The 21,211-nt window shown below is 40.3% G+C and overlaps 1 protein-coding gene across 2 annotated transcripts in view; it reads left to right on the plus strand.

Annotated features, from left to right (window-relative positions):
- LRMDA (leucine rich melanocyte differentiation associated) overlaps positions 1 to 21,211 on the plus strand; it is a 743,869-nt gene that overhangs the window by 449,118 nt on the left and 273,540 nt on the right. The window lies entirely within an intron of this gene.

Consider the following 21,211-nt stretch of genomic DNA (forward strand, 5'->3'; position numbering starts at 1 on the left):
ATATATTGGCAAAAAAATATTGCAGATATCCAATTATCCTAAAGAGCAATATAGCAGTTACAGAAGTAAACTGCATTTGGGGGGCATAGAAGTGTAGCTAGATACATTTGTTATCGGCTGTATGTTTGCACTAGAAAACAAATTAATTCAGAGCTGTTCATTTTATAACTATTAAAGTTTTAACAGTTCTTATTTGGAGATTGGTTTGACACATTGTTTACTAGAGCCTTTAGCTATTTCAGCTCTTACAATGCAGTCTGTAATATATGAAAGAATTTACTTTGAAGCTCTTATGAAAGGCTTCCTCCTTTGCTAAATCCTGTAAAATGCAACAGTTGAACACATAAAAAAAACCTTATGTTTATTCTGTCATCTGTTTGTAATCGTTCTCATACTATATTACTCTCTATAAATATCTCCATATTTTACTTTAATGCTGCTGATAGTTATATTATTTGAAATAGACATGTGTCTTGGCCCAATCAAAAAAATTCAGAAATGTGCTTTTATTTGGCTATAATTCTGCATTGTTCAGTTATCTATCCATTATCTTAACCAAGGTGTTTCAATTCGCGAAGATAGTATCACGTCTTGATGCTTTGTTCTAGTAATTCAGTTCCATGTCCCAAGCTGTATAATTTTTGAATTAGTTATCCGCTAAATCTTATTCTAAAACATATACTTATTTCCCCAATCCTTTTAGTGCAAGGTACAAATTTAACATTGAGATAGGCCTTTCTAAAATTGCTTGCTACAGAATTACTAGGTCTTACCTAGCATAATATATTCTCTTCTATAAACATTTTGGATGTCATGAGCAAATGCTTCTTGGTGTGCAGTAGAATTATTATTATTATACTTTATTATATGTTACAAATATATTGGTTTATCCTAAGGAACAGTAGAGGGGATTGGAATCTATGAAAACAAATTTGGTGCGCAACATCTGTATGTACAAATGCTCAGGCATACATTTTAAACTCTTTACACAATGAAGTTTTAATTGTGCAAACACTCACTGAAAAGGTGGCTTTGGGGAAGCATGAGCAATATTCGTATATTAAGTCTTATAATCTGCTATAGGTCATGTGCCCTACCAGTATTTGATGCTATACCGAAGATTCCATATCAAAGTCTGATTTAACCACAGTATCTTCTGTCCCTGGTGTATGAGCAACATGTGATCCAAATATCACCACCTGGGCAGCTCAACACAGCATCACTTGACTTGGTCTGCTTCTCTCCCAGCCCATGCTTGTAGTCTGCTAAAGACAGTGCCTTTTTTCTAGAAAACAGGTCCTGGAACTGTGTTCCTGCGCATTCCACCAGAAAAAAAAGCTCAGATAGGAGAGGAAGAGAGGGGTCCGTGGATGAGATTCTGGCTCACAGTTCACACTCTTAACCTCCATAACACCCCACTCCCTCTGCCTCTGTTCTGGACCACTGCCCGTTCCTGAGCTTACAAGAGCTTCTGTCACTGGCTGAGTGCCTTGAACAGAAAGCACTTGTGGGAGTTTGGTACAAGCATAAAGTGCCACCATCCCACCGTCCTCATTGACAGGCGCAGCCCTAACCCAGAGCAACATAATGCTCCTGCCTGCCTACGGAACCATTGGTTAATGGCAGCACCACTCACTACCTTGATTCTCCGGAGATGTCACTCAGAGGTTTAGGGTGGGGTGGTCTGATTAGTTGCAGGGAAGGGAAGGGAAGGGTGGGACGGAGCTGCGTCACCGGGTCAGTCTTTGTCCAGGAAGCAGCACCACAGAACCAACTCGGGTAACCCTTAATGATAGAGATTACCAGAAGAAATAATAGAGTAACATGCAGTAGGGTTTTTTTCCTAGAAAAAGATGCTTTATAAATTAACAACTGCTGCCGCACAATGCATGAAATCTCCTGTTCATAATACCATTGTGTGTGTACCTGTGTACTGGAGTGTATGCACATGCTAATTGAATTCACATTAACCACAGCATATATAAATATGTATGTATGTATGCATGCATGCATGCATGTACGTACGTACATACATACATACATACATATTCTACACTCACCAATGAGGGGTGATGCACACTACAGTCACCAAAGGGAAAGAATGTTGTTGAAAATATTAGCTGATATGACATGGAATTACTTTCCTTTGAATTGTGCTACTCCCATCAGACCCTTTTCCCCAGAGAGAAATCTAAATGTGAGGTTAACTTTCTTCCATAATGATAAACTGGAAATAAACAGCTTATTCAGCAGAAGCAAACAATGGACGATAGGGTGGGGGTGGGTGGCGGAGAAAGTTCCATGGGAATTGCTTTCATCTCATGCTTGACATAAAAATCTTTAGAGAGCAAGTTACCCTTCTGAAAACAACACATGAAATGAGACTCAAGGCAGGATATTTTCATCCAACTAGCTTATGTTTACTCAAATGCACAAGGAGCTAGCATTCACCAATCTTCGTGAAATCATAAATATTTAATTTTGTCTAACTCCATGCCTTCCTCTAGTTTTTTTATTTTTCTTAACAGAATGCTGCTTTCTTCTGCTTTGCTTCATTTCATCTTTTGTTGCTTAAAGTCTGTTTGTGATGGGACTGTCGTTACAGGGAAGATACAGTCATTCATTAGAAAACAGCTTAACATTGCGACGCTCTGTTCTGTCTCGCCATGTAAAGCGATCTGAACTTCATTACCCAGTGATGTTTATATTTAGAGATGTCAAAATATTGAATGTAGTCTCATGCTTGATTTTTTTTGAAATAAAAATCTTGTAAGCCTGGCTGGGCAAGGGGCATCGTGCCAGACAAGGAAGCTTCATTTAATGACCAAACCATGACCTCATTTTGCTGGCGTAAGCGTAGATCAAAGTGGAAGATGCCTGTCCAGTGCAAAGCATGTTGCTGGGCTGACAGCTCTTCACATCAAAATGACAGCTCAAGAATACGACAGCCAAAATTGCTTAATTATGTCCCAGCCTTGTAATTATTCATCCCTACTCCTGCAAAGAGCACAGTTGTCATTTCTTTGACATAATTATTTAGAGCTGTGCCCTTATTCTGTTCAAAGCTTGTACAGTAATACCGGAAGGACTTGGATGTTCAGCTGCAGGGTGGGCGTGGAGACAGAGAACAGAGAGAGCATCTATTTTGTGTAGAACTGTGGAGTTCTCAAAAGAGGTAAAGCATGGGCTTAGCACCCGTGTACAAAAAGCTTCAAGAAAATATTGGATTTTCCTCTTGTATACTGAAGGCAAAAGGGCTTTACATGTTCAGGGGAATTATGAATTTATCAAATCACCATTAACATGATTATATTTCTCCCATGAGAGAAGAACTGCAGCTTAGTACTAGAGCACATGGGAAATTCTCCAGCTTTGGTGCAGTCCCTGGCAACTCCAGCTGAGAGAGATTCTTGTTCAAAACTCTAGAGAGCTGCCAGTCAGTGCAGACATTAGTGGGCTAGATAGACCACTGTTCTGTCTCAATATTAAGCAGGTTTCCATGAGTAATAGTACTCTGTTCCATCCACTCAAAGGGTTAAAACGTGCATTCATATAAAATTGGGCCCCAGGCATACCTAATGTCCTCTGGATTGCATTCTGTGTTTATAGTAGTAACACTGCTACTATAGAGAACCTCTTCTAATGTGGAAACTAATATAACTGTAGCCTACTTCTCACACCCGCATGTCAGGGGCAAAGCACTTCAGAACTGCTGGTGGTAGCTCCCATGATGGAATGCTCCATCCTTTCACAGAAAAAAAGGTTCCTGTGTATCGCTATACATGTGCTAGCATATCTGAGAGGTGGCTGACCTTGCATGCTTCCTCCCTCCCACTGCCATCTAGTTTTCTGTGGGCATGAAGTTTGGACATTGGAAAGAGTATTCCATCATGTGATGAACTACTGCACCACAAACAGTTTTATTTGGAGGTGAAATTTGCCTCCATACAGAAAAAAATGAGGAATTGAGAGAAGAGGAATAAATACATTCTCCTCAATGCCCTGCTAATAGCATAGATGATTCTGAGCATCAGAATTGCCTCCATCATGTGGCAAGTACCATGAGGAAAAGCAAGATTGGCTATTAAAGGATGAATTGTGTATGGGTTGACTTGTAGGGGTGGGGAGTTTGTTAAGTAGACTGTTGAGACCCCCCAATTGTAAAGTTTTCAAGTCTGCTGTGTAAGATAGGGGGGAATTCTAGAACTATTCCTCTAGAAGTTAAGTCTCTGCCTTAGTACACATACGCATTTGCATTTATGCTTGCTCTTTGGGGCCATTTCATACCCTGCTAAGGTATATTTTGAACTCTTGATAACCTATTGGGTTATTGTTATTAATAATAATTGTCCTCTTGGCTTTTAAATGAAAGAAGGGTGGTCTCTTGCAGAGTAAACCAATAGATTTTCCTATTCTCACTTTTCTAATCACAAATTTATCTGCTGAAACAGCACTCCCCACCCCAACATTTCACAGGTGAAAATACACACATGATTGCATGATGTGCTTCAACTCCCTATATTATATGCCGTAGAGCAGGCATCCCCAAACTTCGGCCCTCCAGATGTTTTGGGCTACAATTCCCATCAACCCTGACCACTGGTCCTCTTAACTAGGGATCACGGGAGTTGTAGGCCAAAACCTCTGGAGGGCCGCAGTTTGGGGATGCCTGCCGTAGAGTGTCAATCTGGGATAGTTCCATCCAGTCTGTAGGCAAACTGAAACAGAAAAAGCACTTGCATTGTCAAGAGTTATGATTTCTCAAATGTTTCCTTATGTTACAGACACTATTACTTTATTATGTCATGCAGGTAACTCACAACTTATGCACATTTAGCTTGTGTGCATTCAGCAATGTGCTTGGCATATATATATATATATATATATATATATATATATATATATATATGGGGGTGGGCATTTGGGGGGCGGAACTTTGCCAATCCCACCAGCCATTGAACCCAATATATTTTGACTGTACTCAATTTTGGCTCAAAACACTGAAACATAAGCCGGCATAAGTTTAGAGCCGCCTATATTATTAATATTTTGAGCTGTGTTTAAAATTCATGCACAAGGCAATGTTCCAATGGATAAACTGGAGGCAAAATGATGGGCTTCTGTTCTGTGATTGCATCCTTGTTGATTCAGCGAGTGTATTAAAATTTCCACTTGTGCAATTGGGCTTCCTTGTGTTTTTACATAATGTAAAAGTGAGGGCATTCCAAAGCGGGTGGGCCTCACTTGTGGTTTAGGGAAACCCACAAGAAAGTCCAAAGTAGTGTAAAAAAAAAAACACTCTTTCTGTCTCTGCTGCAGATTCTGGTATTGCTCGTAATAGTTTTCCAATAATCTTTTATATTTTATAAGTATTCCACCACAAAAATTCTGAAAGGTAATGATAAAGGCAGGAGAAGTCGCTTGAAATGATCCCTGTGAAATCAGGGACGTGGTTAGGAAAACAATTACCACATTTTCACCCTTTGCTTTTATTTCACAAGAATGGGCCACAAAAAGGGATGGGGGAGAGGTATGAAAGGGTATGTTGCGCTTTATTGCTTTTAAATCTGGCTGATTCATTTGGGGCACTGCAGCAAAAATGTGTTAAACAGAAGGACTCTTTCTTCTAAGCAGCAATCAGTTTATGGGCCTAAGAACATTAAAAGAAAACTTAATATACAGTTCTGAACCCTAAGATAAATATATACATTTTTCCAACTCTTTATGTCCTTTGTTGCTGATATACATCTTGGAAGTTTGACTTCTGAGTATGAGCCTTCTGGCTTTTATCAGTGCCACTTAAATTAGGTATCAGGGCACTTAAAGCAAAACTGGTATACAAAAGGAAAAAGAGAACAGCTGGTATCCTTCCTGGGTTTTCTATTTTCACCAGCAGTGCCATGGCTGCTGGCATATATGGATGGGGGAGAATAGTGTATGATAGGTGGGAATGGTGGTAAGGATAGGTCAGCACAACTGCAGAAGTTGCAGCCAGCCAATAACTACGATTGCCATGGTCTTACTTGGAAGTGTACCCAAAAACGACTCTGGCAAAGCTCTGTTTGGTAAAGGTAGAGGGGAGAGCATAAAAGAGAATGATCTTCAGTTCACAAGAGCAGGTCTCTTAGATTTTCAGCCCAGTGACAAAGACTGAGTTGGAAACTTTTATAGACGCTCAGGAGCATTCTCCTGCTTTTTCTGGCCTATTGGTTTAAAAAGGCATCTTTGACAGGGGTGGTTTTTTTCTCCTTACTCGTTCCTTCCTTTGACTACACTGCTGTTAGAAATAAATAAATAAATAAATAAATAAATAAATAAATAAATCAAACAAACAAACAAACAATGGCATGGACCACTAGTCTAAAATCATGGTTTAATTTGTGCTGGAGCTCAGCACAGCTTCACTATGGTCAACAACAGGCATCACCAAACTGCTGCCCTCCAGATGTTTTGGCCCACAACTCCCATGATCCCTAGCTAACAAGACCAGTGGTCGGGGAAGATGGCAATTGTAGTCCAAAACATCTGGAGGGCCGAAGTTTGGAGATGCCTGGTCAACAACCTGTCTGTATTTAGAAGCTGTTTTAAAATGCTTTAAAGTCACTGTCAGAGGTTCTTGTGGCTACTCTTGAGTAAAGACACTCCACACCTCCTTGTCTTTCAGGTGTTTTTTTTATTGTGCATATTATTTGCAGTGCATGGAGTCCGGAAAACATGTCTGCTTGGTCCGAGTCAGAACCTCGCAATGGCTTCTTCCTGTTTCGTGCCCAACATAACAGCTTGGGAACCCCAAAGCGCCTCCCTCTCGCCCTATGGGGTGCTGTGCGCCTCAATTCAGGCGTCGGGGGGAAGGGCCGTCCTTCTGGGACAGCCAATGGCCAATCCCGTCATTTCCTTCCCTGCTGCTTCCTTCTCTACTCGGTGTTGAGGGTATCGCATGCTGTCAGAGCCTCTCCCCTCCCTCTCTACTTCCTGATTCCTGTAATCCGATCCACTACTAGCTCAACCTGATGAGGGGGGGGCTGTTTATAAATGCTGCTGCTTTCGAACATTTAGATCAGGGGTTCTATAGACCACTTGTGGTCCACAGCATGTTTGTAAAAATACAATTGAAAACCATATAACATCTAGTGCAGTACATTGTAATTGCTATGATAGAAAAATAATGAAGTAGTCCTAGGGATGCCATATGTCTGGACATGCAGGTTTGGGAGTGCAAAAAGCTGTGCCCTGTCTCGCCTGGCACTACGTCTCCAGGTCCCAGCTCCCCTATGCCAGGAAGCCTGGGGTCTCTGGCAATGCAGTACAGTGGTAACTCTGGTTACGAACTTAATTCGTTCTGGAGGGCCGTCCTTAAGCTGAAACTGTTCTTATCCTGAGGCGCGCTTTCACTAATGGGGCCTCCCACTGCGTGCATGCCTCCAGTGCACGATTTCCATTTGCATCCTGGGGCAAAGTTCACAACCAGGAGCAACCTGAAGCGTTTGTAACCAGAGGTACCACTCTACCAGGGTTGCGCCAGCATCGCAAGAGCCCTTACGCCGCCTTCTCAAAATCAGGCAGGTTTTGGGAAGGTGGCATGGAAGGTGCTCCTAGTCTATGGGCAAAGAAGGGGCCCAGAGCAAGACTTGGGTGGCTTAAAGTGGTTCTGTGTATTGTGCAAAAAATGCATAAGTATCTCTCTCCTTACCTGGGCATCCTAACTCATGAGAGAGAGAGAGAGAGAGAGAGAGAGAGAGAGAGAGAGAGAGAGAGAGAGAGAGAGAGAGAGAGAGAGAGAGCAATTTTCCAGTGGTCCATGGTGGGAGGAGGGGGTGTTTGGGGAACACTGATGCTGGCAGGGTCTCTTCCTCCTTTCTCAATAACCATAACCAACCCTCTAGATTTGTTTAAAGCTGCCATCCTTCATTTAATCCGGCCAAGTTGCTTCCTCCTAATAGTAAGGAGGAGTTTAAGTGGTGTGCTACAAAACTACAAGCCACTGTTTCCTTTTGCTGGTGTCAAGGATCACAAGCCAGTAAGCCACAGTCTACTATCTAAAGGGAGTCTTCTCCTATATCCAGCTTTCAGAAATTGACAGTGGGATTAAAACATGTGTTCTCTCATTAGGACAATATGTCTACCTACCAGCATAGGCACTATAACAGCCAGTGTAAAATATGGTATCAGCTTATTCAGTCCTGATAGAAACTCTAAATGTTCCTGCTTCTACAAAAGTCAAGAGCTAGACTTCCTACTTTATTTCTGTGAGTCATGGAATCAGGGTCCCCACCATTTGTAGCCATTAACACCATTTGTAGCCATTAACAGCCCCATTCTGCTTTTATGTCATAGGTGTTTAATCCTAAAACCTTGGCAATAGTCCAACTTCCTTGTAATGATCTTCTGCCTTGGCAGTTTCAAATTACTGGAGGTTGCTTTCTCCAAAAGCTGTTTGGAATGTGTTTGTTAAGTGGTCACTGGAAGAGACCAAAATATGTCTGCCTTTCTGGAATTAACCAGAGATACTTCTTCGTATCTGAAGAAGTGTGCATGCACACGAAAGCTCATACCAAAATATAAACTTAGTTGGTCTTTAAGGTGCTACTGAAGGAATTTTTTTTGTTTTTCTGGAATTAGTTGGTAAATTTTCCCCAGTGGATATTTTTCTCCCAATACCAACCCCTTCCTCCTGTGCACTCCTGACAATAAACTCTGTCAATTTTAGTAATTACTTTGATACCTTAATTTTTTTTATAGAATTAGAAATGATTATATTTTCTAACATTTCAGCCTCCCACCAATTGTGTTGCAGTGAAATAGCCGCCCCCCAGTTTACCATCCCATTTGCTTTTGGAGAGGAGTAAAATTCACACACAGGTTGTGGAGCTCACCATTGACAGCAGTGACAGTCTCTCAATTTTTTAAATAGATTGCTGCTGGCTCTGGTGGCAGCAGTATTTACGACAAATCACCGGGTCTAGCAGACTAGCTCCTATCTGGTTCCCCTTGGAATCCCACAAATGTAGGATTTGTTACAGGGCCCTGTGGGGAGAAACGGCTTTTGAAGCAAAGACGGAGGCCCTCACTGTTGGTGCTGCTACAGACAGCAGCAAGAACAATAACAGAACCTTAAAAGGCAGAGAAAAGCCACCAGCTTCCTAACAACAGCACTGCATATTCTTAACAGGACAGGGTGGAGTAGAGTAGGTGGGGAGACACGAGCACATCTGTGGAGCCAGTCAAATACTCCTGCTGCTGCCAGGTCACTTTGCCTTGACCTTGCTCTCATCCCATCCTAGTGCATAGCTGCCAAGTTTTGCCTTTTCTCGCGAGGAAGCCTATTCAGCATAAGGAAAAATCCCTTAAAAAAAGGGATAACTTGGCAGCTATGGGTCCTAGTGCTTCATGCCCTGCTGGCCAAAAATGCCTGCCATTGTTGTTAATGGTAGGCCACCCAACACAAGCTGAGAAATGGCCACCTGTTTGGAGGCAATATTTCTTCCCATAATTCTCTCCCCCCCCCCCAATAACTTTGACTAATTGCTAGGAAAAAACCAAAACAGTTCATTTTGGCTCCAAGCTATGCACATTAGAAAACAACAAATTATTCTCAAGGCATTAATTTGATGGAGCTAAAATTTTGGAATTTTTAAAAAAATGTTTTTAATGTTTAATTGTTTTCCAAGGTTGAGTGGCATTCTTATATGCACGCAATAATATTGAAATTCTGATATGCACACAATAATCTTGAAATTAATCACTTTGGTGAGTGAAAGTGTGGCAAGGACACAAAGAGCCAGTGACTTGCTTTTCTGGATCTCAGGAAACGGTTAGTATAATTGGATCTGGTTGGTAGCTGTCAACAACAGCCAATAGATATGGGACAATTTTATTTGGTGAAAGTTCAGAAAGACAAATTGTATTGCAGACTTCCATCCTAATCTTGAGAATCACTACAATGGCAAAATACGTGCTGTGGTTGGGACGTTACTGACTGCTGTGCCATTGCATTTTTTAAAATTACATGTAAGTGATGCAGAGGCATTTTGCTTCAAATAGCAACTAGCTCATATGAAGATCAGAATGTACATTTGTGGACATAAAGTACAGGATCTATATATTGGTGCTCACTCTGGAATTTCTTTTTTGGTGTTATATTTCATAAAATATGGACACTAAAAGGCTAAAACAGAATGATGTAGAGTAAGATTTTTGACTTGGTTTAGAGAGACGTAAGTTTATCACCATTGTATTCTGATGCTTTTGAAAGATGGAATCACTTTCCTTTTGATAAATTTATTTTTAAAATCCTGGAACACTGCATTTTAAAGAAAAGTAGATGTGAATATAAAGGTCCCTCAAGTTTTGTGAGAATTACTATAGAAGGAGCACTGTTGTTGACTTAAATCTTAGCACAAGAAGCTCCGAGCAGAATCTTTTTAGATTTTACTATAAAATGTTATGGAGCATGGGTGTTTGCTTTCTTGTTATCAGTGCCAAAACAGTAATCTGAAAGGACCTTTATATTGGTCTGTATGTTGATGTACTTGGCTCATCAGCTGGCGAAAGTGGTATGAATGCATTTATTATGTCTCATTTGCTGTGGTGCTGAGATGTGACCCACTACTATGGTCTTACAAAATAATAAAGGTAAAGGTACCCCTGACCATTAGGTCTAGTCACAGATGACTCAGGGGTTGTGGCATTCATCTTGCTCTATAGGCCGAGGCAGCTGGCGTTTGTCCGCAGACAACTTCTGGAGTGGTACCTATTTATCTACTTGCACTTTGACGTGCTTTCGAACTGCTAGGTGGGTGGAAGCTGGGACCAAACAATGGGAGCTCACCCCGTCGTGAGGATTCGAACCGCCGACCTTCTGATCGGCAAGCCCTAGGCTCTGTGGTTTAGACCACAATGCCATCCGCGTCCCTTACAAAATAATATCATTGGTCAATCAATCAATATACTTTATTCGACCGATAGTCAGAAACAAAAAAACATTTCTCAATACAAAGATAAACATATAAAACTGAAGGCATCAGAGGGATACATAAAAATATAAAACTGAAGGCATCAGAGGGATACATAAATGGGGTATGACCGCGCTACTAAACCTCCTACAGATAACCCACATCAAGACGTTCGATTATACGTTTCCGACACTTGAGCGCCAGGAAGAGGAATTTAGCCACTGAGAAGGTTATTTTCCCAGTGGGCTTGTTTAGCAAATATGCTGCCTGCCGTTCTCTTGGTCGGGAACTAAACTGAGATAAATACGGGTCTATAAGATATTGCCTTAAATCATTATAAAAGGGACAACTCAGTAGAATGTGTTCTGTGGATTCTACCTCACCCAAGGCACAATGGCACATTCTCTGACTGTATGGGGCTCCTCCAAATCTTCCCCTCAAAACCGCCGAATCAAGGACATTCAGTCTAGCCGCAGTAATTAGTCTGCGGTATTGGTCTATTTAGATGGCACATGGGATGGGCAGTGAGGTGTCCAAATCTGTGAAAATTATTTAGGATGGTGAAAACCAAAATGGTCTATGAAGGGCACTGAAATATTTCTCCAAACTGGGAAATGGACAAGAAAACAACAAAGGCTGCTCAGTGTGAGATAATAATAATAATAAAACCAATGAATATTGTGGCATAATGAGCCTAATGTCACATATGTCCTGTTGCGATCTGAAAGAGTGCTGACCAACCAGGAAAAAGAACATGGGGGTGTTAGGGATAGTTCATTGTAAATGTCAACCTAGTCTGTGGCAGCTGCGATGTGAAAAGTGATTAAATAAGAACAACAGCTTTAGTTCAGAGCTGTCCTCACTGCCTTGGCAGTGGCTTTCCAAGTTTTCAGCTAGAGGTCTTTCGAAGTCCTGCAGACAGATCATTTCCCACTGGAGATGGTGTGGAATGAACCCAGGCCAGAAGTTTGTGTGAGGCATGGTCAGGGAAATGCCGTGGCTCTGGAGCCCACCAGGACCTCCTATTGCCAATGCCTGGCTGCTTAGAAACACCATTTGAAATTTCCCACAATGGCCATTGGCCGTGATCGGGGCCAATTGTGTGGAAAGTTCCAGTAGCTACTCACTGATGTTACTGCTTGCCCCTTTGCTGTTCAAGCTGATACCTGGTACCCTCACTAGGGTCCAGCAATGTCAGGGGGCAGGCAGTGCTTTGCCTGGGGCCTAATCCAACCCTACTGGAACCTTTTACATGGAAACAGGAAGGGACAGATCAGTCTATCTGGTCTGTATGAATTTCATCAGGACATTCTGTCTCATTTCCACATTAAACTGGGATTTTTTTGTTTTGTTTTGTTTTGTTTAAAAAACCTGTATGAGAATTCATATTTAAACACATTCATATATATGTCTTTTATCACAGAATGTATGTTTAAAGAAAAGCATTTCAAAACTTTTTTTATCCTAAAAAACTCATTTTAATAGAATTCAGGTAGGGAAATATTTGAGAAGTGAATAGTTATATTGTAATCCATGTGCTTGTCTGAGAGGTATGAATTAGATTGTCTCACTTTTGAAAAATTGCCCAAATGAAATGCTCCTCTAACCCTTCTGTACCTCCTCTTTATGAAATGGCCTCCCTTTCATGGACCAATGAAGGACTTTAGTTGCTGATGACTGCTGGTACACTGGTCAACTAGTTGCACTGGTATTGACAACAGTTCAGCCCTTCCCCACACCCTTCCATTTTCATTGTGGTGGATTTTACAGAATTAGGCAGTGTGATATTAATACAGAGAGAATACTTTTAAAAATGAGTTTTAGCAAATTTAGCTGCATTTCCATAGATAGCAATAACTTAATTAGATTATTATAAATAGTAGTATTTAAATTTATATCGTGCCTTTCCTCCAGGGTTTAGGTAACAGCGGATTTAAAATAAATGAATTAAGCATTTCGTCAGGAGAAGCTTTTTTTAAATGGATTTTTGCCCTGCCCTGGCTATTTTATAGGTGTACCTGTAACCAGAGTGTGCCTTTATTGGGAGGATGTGCAACAGTCATATGTTCATGCACATGTATTATTACCCACATCATGAAGATATCATGACCCAAGTATAAGATTGGTTACTTCTTCAGTTTGCTGAAATGTAATTTTTCATGGAGCTTGACAAGACTTACAATCTATAGTTCTTCCTCCTTCTGAAGAGTTTACTATAGGGTATCTAAAGTATTAAATTGCTACTGCTTTTGTGTTTCTAATATATAGTCTGAAAATTAATGGATACAAGTCATCCTTTTCTGTTCAGTATGCCAGAATTTCTGTTTAAGCCAGGAATTATTTTACATAGGTTTAAGGGAAAGGAAGAAAGGAAGTAAATATAGTGCTTTAAAAATTAAAATAAAACCTGGAGACTCTTTCTCCTCCTCCTCCAGCATTGCATGGATAAACGTACAAGTTAGATCACATAACTGCTACAAACAGTTCACTGTGTAGGCCAAATGCTTTCTAATGCACTAAAATTAAGAAATAATGTGCTTTGAAAATGATTTATGAGTGTGGTTAAACTGCCAGATTTACAAAGAAATAGTTCAGATCTTGGGAAGCCTCATGAGTCATGTCAAAAATGAATTTGACCATGATTTAAACTGCTACTTTTCTTACATGACATTTAATATGTGTACTTTGGAGCCCCATATGTCTTTAATAAAATAGCATTAAGTTTTAAATATGATATGAATGCAGTCAGTTTCTAAATTCATAACCTTTTCCACAACTCCAAAATGCTAACCAATAAAGGGAGTCATACATGCAATAAAACATAAACCTTAGAAAATAGCTTTTTATTAAAACAGTTAGACAGTTGGCAGCTGTGTTGTAATGTAATAAATTCTTGAAGCCAACGTGGATTTATCAGTCATTGTTTACATTGCGAGCAATTTGGACCAGACAACTAATTAGAACTGAAGACCAAAGGTCATAAAAAAGAATTCCTACTATGTCCAGTCAATTGAGAACTTGTTTGGCAAACTTATAAAATTTTTTACTAGATAGCTAATTTTGATGTAGTCATTCTGCAGTATGTCTCTTTGAACACATCTATACCACATGGCTTCTAACTTGATTCTGACAGGTACTAAACAAATTTAACACAAGCGATTGTGCAGTATAGAAAGAGTTACCAAGTCCAAAACCGATACCTTAACATGACTAATGCCAGCCTCCCCCAACCTGCTGCCCTTCAGAGGTTTAGGTGTACCCTTATCAGGGATGATTAGAACTGTAGTCCAGAACATCTGGAGGATGCCAAATTGAGCGAGACTGTCCTATGCAGATGTTTATTCATAATAAAGAAAAGTCGGAATATGGAGATATAATTGCCCTGGAATTACAGAAAAATGCCCTTCTCTAGTTGTTTTCAGATGGTGTTCTGGAGAGCCTTTGAGTTATTCCATGAGTAGATCAGTGATGATATATAGTAGGGGTACCCAGCATGGTGTCCTCCAGATGTTGTTGCACTAAAATTCCCATCATCCAATACCTTGTTATTCTTCTTACTTTGATTTATTACCTGCCCTTCACCTTATGGTGCATCTGGAGGGCACCACATTAGCTATCCCTGATGTCCGAGCTTCCTGGAAAGGCAGCTTACTAGCTGCTACTGGCCTTCTCCTTCAGTGTGCAGCCACATTCTCTGCCTACCTCCTCATAGCCTTTTCTTGAAGCACAGTTTCACTATCATTCTGGCACTGAAGCCAAGCTGGAAGAAGAGTGTCTTTGGGTAAGGGAATATGCGAAGGGGAGAGGGTTCAGGCCCTCTCACCTGCATGTTCCTTTATAGTATGATCACATGGTATGCAATGTTTGTTAAATATATTTCCCCTATGATATTTGAGAGAATTCCACCTTGTTATGCACATATATTCAGACCAAAACACCTTCATCCTCTGAATGAGACATGTATGAGAAAGCAAAAACATCTGTGTTCTGATAATAGTTTGCCATGCTTCCTATTCTTTACCCCTGCAAATACACGAGCAAAATACACACACACACACACACACAAGAGTGACAGTTTATATAGCTTTAAAACTTCAACACCCATGATCCAGTGCAGCTGTGAATGAAACATACATGCATTTTTTAAATATATATAAAAAACACCTCAACAAAGGCTCTTATTTAAAGTGAGGAATGGAGGATAATGAATGAATTGACACACAAGCAGAAACTGCCAACATTCAAATTAGCAGCTGGGGTCTCCATGGAAATCTGCAGCTCAAGGTCAGGAAATGGTTCCTTAAAACAGAACTCCACCAGCAGGTTTTGAACTTGCCTAGGTAGGTTGTTGCGTGTCGAGGTCCCCAAGACACCCTCAAATAAATTCACACTTCACACAGAATTTTTGTTTAAGGTTTTTGGCATGATATTGGCCACAACTTTATTAAAATACAAAATGTGAGTGGTTGCTTAGGCATTGGTTGTGACTATCTGTCCCCGCCCAGGCACAGAACTGACACCTGCAAGCCTGCGAAGTCAGTAAGGGAAAACATTTTGGGGGAGAGAATAGAGCTGGGTGCTAGGCCCTTACCTCTCCCCAAATGCTCCCAGGGGCTCTTGCGTGGCCTATTCGGACAAGAGCATGGTGAGCCCTGGATTCCTTTAACGGAATACCCTTGCAGCAGTAGCATCGGAGGGGCAGGCACAGCCAATCCATACCCCTCTACCAACCAGTTTTTTAAAGCAATGCCTAACCACAACCTTGCAAGTTGTGACAATTTGCTGCACAGTAGGCAAAAACCAAATGGCACCAGCCAATCAGCCAAATGGACCAAATTCCTACCAGGCCCCTGCCCCAAAAGCAGACGACCCCATGACAGGCATAGCAAGGTCAAACGCAACAAGCCCTAAAATTAGGGCGGGTGGGCAGGTGATCCGATGTGCACAGCGAAAAGAGGAAGTTCAATGCTGCACACAGGGAATGTATAGCCTCTAGGCTGTCAATCAATAATTGGCAACATCAAAATCTCCCCAACAACCAGAGGAGCCCAGTCACATCCGTGGCCATCCAAACTAACCCGCCCCAGCAACAGACCCCACTGCAACACGTGCTCTCCATGAAGGAGAACACACTTTTACAAAAGGTTTTCTACATAAACGATACTTTAACATTGAATCTTTGTGGTTCTAGAAGCTTGAATAAAAGTCTACCGTGATATTGCCGAGTGTATTTCAAAAGCTAAGCTTTGTCTTCCAGAATTATGGGTCCCCTAGAGCATCCAGAAAATTATTAACAGCATGTAATCCAGCTCAGTGTGAATGTGTCTTTAGTCTGTTAGCCAAATCTTTACATAATACAAATCATTCTACCTATAAAAGCACAAATATGTTATTGTTCTCAACAGGCAATTTAATGCAACTATAGGGAGGAGAATAAGAGAAAAGAAGATTACAAGCTAGCTGATCGTGTTTTTATTTCTCTCTTAAATCTCTCTACATTTCTCTGTGGTTATACTTGTTTAAAGATTGTATGCAACTGTGCTGTCTACATGATTTGGAAAGCAAATCAGACTAAATATGAAGTTTCAATGGGTGCACTTTTTAAGGGATTTGATACGTTTATTGCAAATATACATTTTCCCTAGAGCAAAGCTGAACCTATAATTTTTGTTTCTTGTGAGTTTTTGGTAGATTTAAAATTTTGCTCATTTATACTTGCTATCCTGTTGTGCCATTCTATTCACAGAAAAGCTATTAAAGTTAATTATTCTCTGGGCCCTTTTCTGTCAAAGGATAATATTGTAGTTAACAAAAAAGATGTATTTATTGGTTGGGGGGGGGGGAAACCCCACACCATTCTGTTGAAATAATGCATGGCTGCCTTTTGTAAATGAAGCTTCTTGACATGTTGACAGGTCAGAAATCAGGTGTGATGAGTGCTAAACGGAATGAAACTTCAAATTTAACAAATAATTCTGATGAGTATGAAGTGAGCTTTTAGAAACTCATTTTCTGAACTTTCAAGCCCCAAATGTAGATTTACTGTTTTCCTTTTAGAATAAATTTATACCATTTTGTTTCCTTTCTCATGCCCTGGTCTCTGGAATGCAGTCATAAAGCTATCCTTATTGAAATGGGAGAAATTATTTAAGGAGGTTGTAGTCATCAGCTAATAGGATATGTGGAAAATTATGACAATAATGGAACAATCAAAAATACATTGTGCACAGTGCCAGCCCAAGACATTTTGCCAACTCGTGGAATCCAAATGGTGTCGCCACCCCAGTGCCGCTGCATCATTCAAACACCAATGTTTTGTCCCAGGGTAATCTAATCTTTGGTGCACTTTTGTCACTGAAAGCTGCAATCTTAATATATTGGAAAAGGCTATCATGGGCTGATCCAACATGTGGTGGATAAATTAAGGCAGCCATGCAAAATTCAGTAATCTCAGGGGTCATTATTTTGAGCCAATTCTTGGCATCAGTTAATGTTACCATTCCTAACTTTACAAGCTTTATCAGTAGGCCAGTACTCCACTGACAAATGCATGCATTCATGTAGTAACAAAATACTGTAAATCATTGCTGATGGTCATTTCACACAGAGAAGCAATAAAAGCTGCTTTATACTTGATTTTGCCATTAGGTCTTTACAAAATTGAGTAGATTATTATAATTAAAGTGTAAAATCATATTGTTGGAAGAGGCATTATAGGACACCTCGCCATCTCCCCAATAGATGTAGTTAAAGTATCCCTAACAGGTCTACCTGAAGACCTCCAGCAAAGATGAAGTTGGCTATCCCTCCCAGTTTTGTGTCATCTGCAAATTGATATAGATTCCTTCCATCTCTTCATCTAAGTCAGTGATAAAAATTGTGAAGAGTACTGGCTTGATGACAGAGCCCTGTGGCACTTGACTCAAAAACACTCTCTAGTTTGATGAGGCACCATTGAACAGCACTCTTTGAGTATGATGGTTTGCCAACCAGCTGTAATCCATAATCAAATTGTTGGCATCTGTCTGTCCCAAGAGACAATAGAGTGTGCCTCTAGGGGTGAAGTCAAACCACTGTGTGGCCAGAAGGATGTGTACAAGGTGCCATCCAACCATCTTAGGCACTCCACTCCAGATGTGTTTTGGGGTTATTCCTTAGCCTTTTCCTTCCCTTTCCCCTGGTCACTGCTTTCAATTGTGACAGTGCAGCAGCCAGTGGACAGTTCAGTCTTTGACTCAATAGTAAAAATAAAATAAAATACAAGTTTTTCCACCTTGCACTGCATTTTCATGTCTGGTACCAGACATACTGAAGGAGCACATCCTTCTGGAAAACCCTTGAAATACCAGGGGGTCCAGTAGGAAGTAGGAGTCTGTGCACCCTGAAGTAAGGCACTTACATTTTCCTCATGATTCAATATATCAACATCTAGAAGATGGGCAGATAGTGACAAATGGTTAAGTACCATGCCCATACAGTCCCATTTGGGTTACTGATACCCCTGAGCAAGATAAGAGAGGAGCCAGGCATCAAATCTGTGGCATTACCTCAGTTAAAAGTCACTCAGTTGTCTTTTAGTTCCAGCTTGCACAACACATTATGGGACTAGGAGATAGTGGGGAGGGTTCTCTTTATTCTTATTTTAAAATTAGGAAATGTGTTCTTTAAGTCATGTTGTACTGTGTCAGGGGCACAGATGATAACTTGTGTGATATTTTTATAGTAGCTTTTTGTGCTGTCACTATAAGCTAGATTATTTTTATATCTATTCAATCATGACCCTAGAGAAAACCTCTGCGATATTTGCTATAGGTTTCTTATATAAAATGCCTTTTTATTTTGTTCTGTGAATGGGCAAGAACTGCAGAGTAATCTTGCTGCTGCATGGTTTACTTGGTTTGCTCCCTTGAGGTAAAACTTTGTGTTAGCCCAACCTCATTTCTTTTCAATAATAAACTCATAGCTGAATGTGGTTTGTGGTCTCCAAGCTATCCAATAAAGAACCAATGGTTCTCTTGTCTCCCCCTGAATTTGTTTATAACCAAAGATCAGTGGCTGAAAAGGCATCCTAAAGAGGGAATGTTCAAGGTGTAGGGCTGGTTCTGAAAATACAGTTGGTTGAAGATATTCAGTGCAGCATGGCATGTGATTATTTTCATTCCTTTAGTACTGCGACATTAATAATACCACTAAACCAGTGTCCAAGAGGCTTCACATTAGATATTGCACCACACTGTGATGTATTGTATGGGTAAGGAGGAAGAGGTGCACACCAAGAACTGGGATTAAACAGGACAGAATTAGGGAATGCGGCATATTGGGTTACTTACCCTAACCAGTGGAGAGGGCTAGGTACTGTTTCCGCAGCCCGAGATACTGAAGGAGTCTTGCGCAATTCAGATCACTTGAAAATAGAACCTGATAAACTGCTTCTTCCTGGTCCTCAGAGAGATGTGGGAGATATGCAGCAAGTTATACACCAAAGCCGCCAACAACCCTATTTAGTTTTAGCATTCCTTCAGTACCATAGACAATAGTCCCACTTGTGAGTAACTCCAGCCTTGCAATTGTCATGTCATCCTCAATCTTGGTCAACATGGTTCTCTTGAAGAACTATCTCTAGGTTGGGTGCCATATGGGGACCTTGACATTATCGGCATCCCACTCTTAACCAGCTGAACCAAGGATTTTATTTTCATTACTATAACTGAACTGAGCTCAATGTCCTTCCACCCAAAATTCCAGTCCTAGCTAGCTACCTTCATTTTTGGAGCCTAATTTAGGTAGAAATATACATTTTGTTGCTACTGTTTTTAAACTGCAGTATTGGGAGTCAGGAACACTTCCCAATCTACTGAAAATCACCCAGGTATCAACTAGTGGATCCCAGTGGATCTTCTGTCCATACCCCTGTACTTCCCTAAATAGGGCGGTGCAGAAGACACACAAGTTCTGAACTTCTAACAAAGTACCTGCTAGCCTCATGCTTATTTCACCTGAAACTGGTTATGGGTTTTGTTGGTGGGGGTTTGATTCTTTAACAGCACATGTCTCTGTCATATGCATATTGTTACATGCATTTGTGTGGCTTCCATTGTCATGATGTGTCTTTCAGGGAGAAATGAGTGGCATGTTATCTTGTAGTGTTGCTTTGCTTTCTAGATATGTGAGGCATCGGTTAAGGTTCCTTTTGTCTATTTCTCTACTCTCTCTTTTTATAAATATGTATATAATGTCAATAAGAAGGGCAAACCCAATGAAAGACATAAGGTGAAGATTAATGCTCGTAAAGCATATTGAACCAGATTAAAATTTACTTAGTTTAATGACTACTTGAAGAGGCCATATCATCAGATATTGCAAAAACACATAAAGGAGGGCTATTAATGTCTCTCAATTTGAATTTGCCTCAGAATCTATGGAGTAATTGCTCATCCTGTTTCTGCCAGATTAGCATATTTGCATTATAATATTGAAGCTTCTTCCCAGGTGTACATTATCTAATTGAGCTTATCATAAAGATTTTTATTCTCCCCTCTCCAGAATAACTAACACCAGTATTTTTAAAAATTGAGCAAGCCTTTATTCCCTTTTTTAAAAAATCAACAATACGAAAGAGTGACAAAGTGCATTTCTTTTTGTACGTTACTATGCAAGAGTTTCTAAAAAGGAAATTCAAACATACAAAACCTGCACGGGTGATTAAATGTGGGGATAGTTGATGTACAGATGGTGAAATGGGATTGTGTTCACTGGTTATAATATTTTTTAAAAAATATAAGTTTATGTATAATTCTCATTTATAACAAATAAACATTTCAACAATTTTTTTAAAAAACAATTCTCTCATATCAAACCTCGACTTCCCTCTCCCTCTTTCACTGGATCCATGAATTTACCCTCTCTTTTTCTTCTTCTGCATATCCCAATTAACTCTAGTTATTCTTTTCCTCCTCTATTTCATAGATGTTTTAGAAACTTCAAGTATTTACAATAATCCTGCTAATGTCTTACACTGGTTTCATTCTTGGCCCCTGTGTTTTGATCAGCTTTTCTAAACAGAGCCCTATGTATGTATAAGTTGCATACACTATAGGCTTCCTCTGCCTGCTCTCTAAATGTGCAAAGTCTAAGCATGCACTGATCTATATGCATAAAGGTCACAAGTGTGGCCAGTATATCAAATCATCGGCACAGGACTCAAGAGTGCATTTCCCCCCCAGATATGAATAGAGATGGGACCCAGGTGGCGCTGTGGT

The sequence above is a fragment of the Zootoca vivipara genome, chromosome 5 (assembly GCF_965207765.1).
Source record: "Zootoca vivipara chromosome 5, rZooViv2.hap1.1, whole genome shotgun sequence".
In the NCBI taxonomy this organism is placed as follows: domain Eukaryota; kingdom Metazoa; phylum Chordata; class Lepidosauria; order Squamata; family Lacertidae; genus Zootoca; species Zootoca vivipara.